Raw genomic sequence first — 8,917 nt, 5'->3', positions numbered from 1 at the left:
GAGGCCAGCAAAAGCAAAGGCAAGTTGTTAGGCAGGGCTTATGAGCTTGAAAAACAAGGTTTTTTTTTTTTTTCATTTTATAATAGTAAGAATCGGGTGAACAATGAAACTTGAAAAACTTATGTAAACTAAACAAAAGTACCCATGTGCACTGTTGTACTGTGCACACTATGCTTGTTAGAGCTGCTCAGCAGTTTGCCGCTTTGGAGTTTTCTCACAACACTGGCCGATTGGCGTAAACAACACCGTCTTACATGACCCTATTTCTTGAGCATGCCCTATATTTCACGAAACGATTGCTACATGCTGTAACAAAGACAAGCCAGAAATACAAGCGAGGTGCAAATACGCTCAAAAACAAAGTGAGTATGGACAGTGGGCCTGAGTGCTATTCATGCGCCATCTAGAGGATGGGCGGTAAACGAAGAAATGAAATTATAAGGCATTTATTTTGCCACAGGGCATAGATGAGGGAGTAGGAGTTGATGACCAAAGTTAATTGAACATGAAAATGTTCACTTCGCAGATGAAGTCCAAGAGGGAATGATGATGAGCCCCATGTATCCATGTAGTGTATGCAGTTGCGTCGCCTACGCGGAGGCCTGTCACCGCAAGATGTTGCATCCTTGTTGGATGCAAGGCAAGGTTTCCCTATCCGCTGCAGCCCTAGTTAACGTGCTCAACATTCATTTCAAATACCTGCCCTGGATATATCATCGCTGACATCACAAGACACTATTTAGCGAGAGGATTGAAACTTTGGCTTAAATTGTGTAATCTCTCAATGAATAAGGCATCATTCGCTGCTTGGCAAGCAGTAGGGGCACTATAAGACACCCAATGTTGTGAGTGAAACTGGCATTTTGTCCTAATGGCCCCTTTAAGGCGAATAAAAGGTTTGCTCTACAACAGGATTTGTAGCAACTGTGAAACTTAGCAAAGAACTGTAATGTTGTGGCACAGCAGATAAGACGAACCATGGTTGAAGGTTACGAGCGATCTATTTACATCATTTACAAAATGGCCATGAGAGAGTCAGTGCTGGCTTCGCCCCCACACAGCTTCTCCCTCGTCATTGTCATCAATGGTCAGCCATGGGAATTTTCGTCCACCATGCCCCGTGACAGAATGGCACCTGTAAAAATCAAGGAATGGTCAGGGTTACTCATTAAAGGCCAACGGTACTCACACTTCAGCTCGGCCAGATTTATCAATTTGTAGTAGTACCACCCAACGCCGCCTGTATAAACATTGCCTGACACGTCTCGTGCTTTTCAATAGGAAGGGTAGGGACGCTTAGTTCAGCCACTCATCCGCTATGTGGTGCGCGCCGGCGGACATTTCGCCTTACGTCACTGCTCTGGAGTCGCGAACGCTGCACCCACTTCTATGACGTGTGTTTGTCAGCTTGCCTGTTGGGGTTTTAAGAGCCGTTTCGCTCACATCTTAGGCCGGACGGGGCGATAGTTCTGGGGCGCGCTGGGGATCTTGTTCAACGTATCGCTCGCTTTACACTTGCTGCATTTTCGCAAAGATAACCGACGAAGGAGGAACTGAATTATATGTGTAAGAACATATTAATTGTCAGGTAGATAAATAGTGAACAGAAAAACGATATTTTAGGAAGGCACAGCCATTATTTTACTGATGTTTTTTTTCTCTCTGGAGGATTTAGGGAGGAAAAAATTGCCGGCACATTTTTCATTCAGGCGCTCGCTTCCACCATTACCTTCGAAAAATATACATGCTTGTATCATGATGAGATGTTCAGCCGCTATTTAATACTGCAAAAATTCCTGAACAATTCGCAGCTTCTATGTTTTGATGCATAAATAAATAATTGGTTTTCTTCGTTTGCTGGTGTGATTATTGGACCTGCTTGGTACGCTGGTCATACGCACGCACCTTGACAACAAATTTGTCACGTGTTTATATTTGGCAGAGGCATAAACAGTAATATTTAACAGCCTCTGAATGCATTGCAACACCACAACGAATGTGATGCACTGTGCGGAAGAAGCAGGACATGGAATATTATTGGGGCTCTTCGATTGTGCATAGTCTGTAGACGCTTCCTCGTATTAGTCCAAGGATCGTTCGTTTAATTTGTCCTCGCGGATCGAGTGTGAAACCTCGCGACAACAGTCTCGGGGCGGGACAGCAAAGAAGGAAGCGTAGAGGTATTAAAAGCATTGAACCGTAACAGACTGGTCGTATGTATTCACCACACTCACCATGTCGCATCGCTGGCGATCCGTTGGTTAACCGGCCGCTGCTGAAAAACGACGACGCCATCACACGAGAGACAAAAAAAAAAAGAAGAAAAAAAAAAGTACGCTTGAGGGCGCAGAGATCACGACCGAGCAGTGGTCTGGTACCGAGAGTAGACTACGTTGTTTTTATTGTGTTTTATTGCGGAATGTCGCAGCGGCGAAGCTCTCGTTCCAGGCACCCTAAGGAGGCGCGTTTCGCAGCGCCGCCCGTGGTCTGCTTGAAAAAGTTATTTCTTTTGCAGTGCGCAGCCAGAAGTGGCGAAGACCGGAGATGCCGAGCGGAACGCGTTCCGCTCCCCGCTAGCAGACGACGCTCGCTTTCCTAGCGCAACTCGCAACCGCAGCGCCGCGGTGGCGAGTCGCGGCCGGCCGCCTTCTCTCCACGGCCGCGGCGGGGAGATACGGAACTGAAACTAAAGCGTGGCAAACTGTTCGCATGGCGACGCAGTGAAACATCCCCCTCGCGAGGGGCACGATCAAATGCAGAGCATTTCCGGGGGCGCACGACGTTAAGTAGTTTGCGTTACGTTAATGTTGTTGCACTTGTGGCAAGTGCTGACGAGAGAGCGCTCGTCAGCAGTAAAATTGGCAGCCTTGGCGCACGTTGAGTCCGAGAGAGGGGAGAGAGTGTCCTTGAAACGCGCCTGGGCGCGCTATCGAATGTTGATCGCGCCGATAGCGAAACGTCTGAGCCGGGCACGTCGAGGCGAGCGATGCGGACAACTACGGACGCCAAGAACGGGTGACATCGTGAGTTAAACAAATGCTCTCCATTTAAAAGGTCTTTCTGGCGAGTGTTACAGATATCACCTCCGAAGTTCATTTTCAGGGATCGGTTTGCTCTGTCAAGAATCGTCGTACGGGGGGCAGGGTGACGATTTCGGTTGGTGTGCCACCAAGCGAACACATTCCGGGGCTCTGCTTCGCTTCAGTTGTCAGGGCACGCCAAGCGCTGGTCAATCCAGTTGTTGACACCGTCGAGTAACAGGAGAAGGGGAAAAAAGACAGTGAGGTAGGGAAACGATGGTTGGGAAAGATACAGGAGCTGAGAAGAAGAAAAACTCCCACCTCCCCTCACGGGAACCCCTGTGTAGATGCGACGCATAGGCGGAGCGGCGAAGGGACCGCGTTTTATAGCGCGCATAACGTTGAGGGGACTGCGTAAGCCGGTCCTAGTTGATGACGACGTTGGCGTACTTGTAAAGCGGCGTGGACTCTAGGTGTTTGAGCCAAGCGTGGATGTTGCTTCGCCGGAGAACGGCACACCGGTTACATGCGCAGCGCGCCCGAAGGAGAGGAAACCGCGGAAGATAGAGCACTGCACACGCGCCGGCCCCAGCGCGTCTGCCGCGGCCATGACGCAATGTGCCGCGGCTATGACGCAACACAATCCACTTTAATCCAATCCAAATCCAAGCCAATCCAATCCAATGCCCCTCGCCAGAGTACAGTGGCCAGAGAGTGTTCGCTATCGGAGAGGAGAGGGGGCGAGCGGTGGAGAGCGCAGCTGGCGCGGCGAGAAGAATGGGGGAGGGGTGGACAACGCCGACGGCGACGACGACGCCGGAGGGACAAGGCCAGTGAATCAGATGCTCTGCATCTAAAAAAAAAAAATCAACGAACGCCCGCGCAGCTCCCCTGCCGTGGTTTGAACCGTGGCGACACCGACCGGAGCGGGCGGAAACTATAATGGCGAACTGTTCGCATGGCGACGCAGTGAAACATCCCCCTCGCGAGGGGCACGATCAAATGCAGAGCATTTCCAGGGGCGCACGACGTTAAGTTTGCGTTACGTTAATGTTGTTGCACTTGTGGCAACTGCTGACGAGAGAGCGCTCGTCAGCGGTAATTTGAATGAGTCAAGGATATAAGGCGCGTTCGTAGCCTCCCATTCTGTGTCGGCTTTGTGGCGCAGTGGGTAGAGCACCATGTACATTGCGTTCCGCCAGCACGGTCAAGGGATCGAAACCAGGAGCCAGATAGTATTTTTTTTATATTAGGGGGAGGGGTGCGGACTATGACTACGGACGCCTACGGACGTCAACGCGGGTGACATCGTGAGTTACTGAAATGCTCTGCATTTAAAACGTGGATTCAGATCTTTTGAAAAGGGGAAGCTTCAGGGCCTGGCGCAGGGGAAATCATTGGAGGAGTTACGGCGTCACGTGCACGTGCCACAGCAGAAGTGCTATCAATAATGATAATGGTTAAAGGGGCACTGACACAAAATTTTCAAGGCGAGATAACTTCGGAGATAGATTGGTGGGAACACATTTGCATCATCTGCAAAATATCAGCGGCGAATACAGCCTAGAACACATTTAAAATCAATTTTAAAGTGTGCGAAACGCAACCGAGCAGCCAGCAGAGGACCACGCGCAATCGACATCCCGAGGTTATTGTGTAAATAAACAACACCTAAACACGTCACGAGTTTGTGTTTGCAGCTTCCGCACTGCCGGCGTTTTTTGCCGGCTCGCCCGGCTCGCCGCTCCAATCGGGGGGCCGGAGGGCGGAGCTTCTGCTTTCGAGAACGAACGACCCGATCGTTGGCGGCGGAGGAGCCGTGATTTCGGCAGCTCATCGGGCAGCTGGCCGCGGCCAAAGTTCTACAGCGATTCCAGGCACTCTGTTTCTTTTACTGTTTATTACCATTGGATGCGAAAACGCGCCGGAGGCACGAAAAGCCCACTGAGCTAGCCGCACGGTCGCTGTGCAGGCGGCGGCCACGGCCGCGAAGTGGCCCAGGCCGGCGCAGGTAGCTCGAGTGATAGCTTGTTACCGCTGCACAAAATTGTCCCCAAGTCCCGACCATGGTGGCTTACATGAGAAAGGAGTTAATGATGCGATGGCGGGTTGCATTAAAAATTGTCATCTGCACCGCCTACGAGAGCGGCACTCGAATATCCGCCGCAGTGCAAAGCTGAACACATCTGTAGGCGGTCCTGTAGGCAGACCGGCCGGCTGCTCCCAGCGCGCGTCTTGCCGCCCACCGTCTCGAGCGTCGCGCGTCGTACTTTAGCCGCGGTAGCATTTGCACTCGCAGCGCCTGCGTCACATCCACGGTCGCTTTTTAATTAAGCGCCTCACGAGATCAGTACGTGGGGCCATTCGCAGAAACTGCCGTCGATGCGGATTCGACAGTGCTACGGCGGCTCTGCTCTGTGATATCCCTCCGACGGTCACGTGGTCAGCTTTGTTCACACAAAATCCACAAAATCCATCGTTTCGCGGCACTCGCTGAAACCGAAACTGCGACTGGCCGCATTGAAAATGCCTCTAATTAAACAACCGTCGCACGCTGAAGCAAATGAGGTTTCTACAGGTTATAAGTAGGTCACTAGCTACTTATCGCAACAAAAAAAACAAGATGCAAAATTTTTGTGTCAGTGCCCCTTTAAGTGCTAACGGCACAAGGCCAACTGGTGCAAAGAGCGCCAAAAAAGTGTGAAGGTGCAAATACTAAAACCGCTAAGCAGGAGCAAAAGTAAAATCAAGCAAAGATAATGGCTGGTGAAGAAGGGCAGGTTGTGATTATGAGTGCTATAAAATTAGGACTAAAATTTTTGCTTCTACTAGATAGTTAAAAATGCGCTTGACAGACGACGGGGTCGTCAGACATGAAGAAAGCTGGATGTTTATGTATTTCCAATACTGTTAGCCCTTGCGGGCTGTTACAGGGATGTGGTGGGATGTGTTGTCTGTACAGTTCGGCGAAGTGTTTGTGTCTTGTTGTGTGGAGTGCTTTGCATAGAAGTAGCTTGTGGATCACGAATAGGCCCACGTCCACTACACAGGGGTCATGGAGATCCCGTGAGCAGGTGGGAGTGTGTTACATGTGTGCCCTATCTGTAATCTAGCCAAGGTAATTCAGTGTTTGTTGAGTGTGTCGGTGGTGTATGGCCCCAAGAGTGATTTTACTACGTGTGGTTTGTTGTCCGTCTCTTCATTCCAGTGTGCTCGCCATGTTTTGCAAAGGTGTACTCTGATGGTACTGTTGTTATGTCAGCCGTATTTGTGTGTGCAGCAGCAGCAGCCATCTACGGTCTCGTTCCCTGCTACCTCAGAGTGGCCTGGCTCAAAGTACACGGTCACATCGAGGTTTAACGCATGTAAAGACATAACGGTATTAGTGAGAAGATTGACATGCTCGTTAGAAGATTTTTGAGATGACAATTTCTGCCGAACACATATGGAATCAGTACAGATTATGGTTGGGGAATTCGAGTTAAAAGAACATATTTGCAGCAAGGAGTGTGCCATAAGCCATAAAAAGCCTTAAAAAAAACTGATGTTATTGGAAAGGCCAGCAAATAATCTGCATATTGTGCTCCTGTATTTAGTGCCTGACCAATTTTTTTAGCAGAGAAAAATGTTTTATCGGTCCCCTAAAAATCAATCAATTTTCCCGCGGTTACGAAAGAGTTAAGGGGGCCTTGATTTTTTTTGCTTATTGCATACTACTATCACCGCACATACGGAGTGGAGAGGCAATGTTTGCTTTTGAAGGCACTGAAACTCTCCAGACAGATGGGGGGAGGAGCAATGGGTGCCACAAAGCACAGCCAGGAAGGTTGGTACGCACTGAACTCAATGGTAGTTCTTTCAGGGGCTCTCAGAAGACGCTACTGTCCCCCCTCCCCTCGATTCCCTATTGCCCCCAATGTAAAATCATAAGTAGGGGTGTGCGAATATTCGAAACTTCGAATATTCGATTCCAATTTTTTAGTATTCGATTCGATTCGACCGACACTTTTATTGTTCGAAATATTCGAACCACCCAAAACTAAAAAAAAATCAGAGCGTGTCTCAGCAGCAAAGTCGCGAAGCATATACACGGCGAACGGCACGTGCTTTCGCAGACTGTATCGGTGTTTATTCGTAGTTACAGTGGACTCTCGATGATACGATTCTGGGGGTGCGAATTTCGGGATGATACGAATTTCCGAAAAGTCCCGGCGAAATAGCATTGTTTGCAATGGGAAAAATTTCGGCTGTTACGAACGGACCTGCGCGGCCCGGCGGAAGATACGAACGAGCCGGCGAGGCACCCGACTGCCGAACGAGCAAGTGACGGCCCTCGCTCCCCTGTTTGTCACTCTTTCTCCAGAAACGGCCGGGCTGTTGTTTTCTGCTCGCGAAAACGCTCTGCGCGCGCCCAACGCGCGCTGACACCGCCGCGAAACCAGCCCCACGCTGCGCGCGGCGCGGCCGGCGGCGTCAACATGGCGTCGGCTCCAGCCGCGAAGTGGCGCGGGCGCTCGAGCGACCGCTTCTAACCGTTCTTTAAAATGCGGCTCAAGGGAGACACGACGTTGATTGTGCGGTAAAGGAGCTGATAATGCATGCGAAAACGGTACTATAAAACATCATCCGCGCCGCTAGTGAAAGCGCCCATAAAATATTTGCCGGGGTGCTAAGCCTAACCATCTCCGGCGGGGACAGCCTCATCGCAAGTAGTCGGGCTCCTCCATTCTGCCGCGCGTGTCGTGCGTCATTTTCTGACCGAGGTAGGCGCTACCGCCGGCGCGAAATCGTCGATGCGGGCGTGAAAATACAGCGCTCGCAGAGCCGAGGCGAGCGAATCGCGTGCAAAAACGCACCACGCGGTTCACGCTTGACTGTTGCGGCGTGTAGCGAGCTTGGGCACAGCCACAGCGAGTGAGGAGACGAGCGCGAAGCTTTACGTGCTCCAGAAAGGGCTGCTTTGCAACATGGGGGTTAAAAAAAGCAGAAAAAATCACGAATCTCTTCACGCGAATGCAAGAAAAGAAATAAACGAAAACTTTTTTCAGCGCCCAATTTTTTGGTCTGTGTTGGCTCATACGAATTTCGGATGATACGAATATTTTTCGCGGTCCCGCGAGATTTGTATCATCGAGATTTTACTGTATCAGCGCGCGGCAATGTGCACGGGCTCGGGCATGCTAGCCACTAGTGTGTCAAATGAGCGGCTGTTTGCGGTATCTGGTGGAGTCGTGACGAGCAGGAGGTTGTCACTGCTCCCCGAACATGTCGAGCAGTTAACCTTTCTCCATGTTAACATTTAAGTGAGTGCAGACCTTAACCTGTTGAGTGCAATGGTATTGTGTAATTCCTAATTTTTCTTTGTGATTTGTTGTGCAATAAAGTTGCAGTTTTTGTGTACCTAGATGGTCAAAACTTTGATTTTACAAAAAACAATAAGTATTCCTATTCGAAAAATATTCGATTCGATTCGAACTTTGTTTTTATTTTTCGAATTCGCTTCGAAATTAAAAAATTGATATTCGCACACCCCTAATCATGAGATTGAATGAAGCCAGCAAATCAGTATATCTAGTAAATCCAGTATGGGCTGCAAAAAGTCTTCCCCACTCCTAAAGTTGCTTCTTTGAGTGCTCCCACAATATTTCTTTACTACCATCAATGCAAGCACATGTTCACCAGTGAAAGTTTTTGCACAAAGGAACATTTTTTGCAGCATTTCCAGCAAGAAACATTGGGTGTGTTTTAGCATACACAGTACCTACTGACTGATGCCAGAAAGTGTACATGTTACCTGTGATGTCAAAATGACATCTGTGCTGCTATCCCTTCTGAAGAAGTGCATTTTAACAGCATGCACATTATGTCTCTTTGTAGGCAGAAAAAGAGGCAACTCG

The 8,917-nt window shown here is 49.5% G+C and overlaps 1 long non-coding RNA gene across 1 annotated transcript; it reads right to left on the bottom strand.

The window, feature by feature from the left end:
• Positions 1-982: 982 nt before the first annotated feature.
• Positions 983-2,317, bottom strand: LOC144139481 (uncharacterized). Its single transcript, XR_013316223.1, has 2 exons — positions 2,235-2,317; positions 983-1,135 (listed from the first exon to the last, which is right to left on the bottom strand). It is a non-coding gene; the product is annotated as an uncharacterized LOC144139481 (long non-coding RNA).
• Between the last annotated feature and the right edge of the window lie 6,600 nt (positions 2,318-8,917).

This window comes from Haemaphysalis longicornis, unplaced genomic scaffold, assembly GCF_048455015.1.
Source record: "Haemaphysalis longicornis isolate Haplotype H1 unplaced genomic scaffold, Haemaphysalis longicornis Haplotype H1 scaffold_5, whole genome shotgun sequence".
NCBI classification, from domain to species: domain Eukaryota; kingdom Metazoa; phylum Arthropoda; class Arachnida; order Ixodida; family Ixodidae; genus Haemaphysalis; species Haemaphysalis longicornis.
This window is presented reverse-complemented; position numbering and strand designations above follow the sequence as displayed.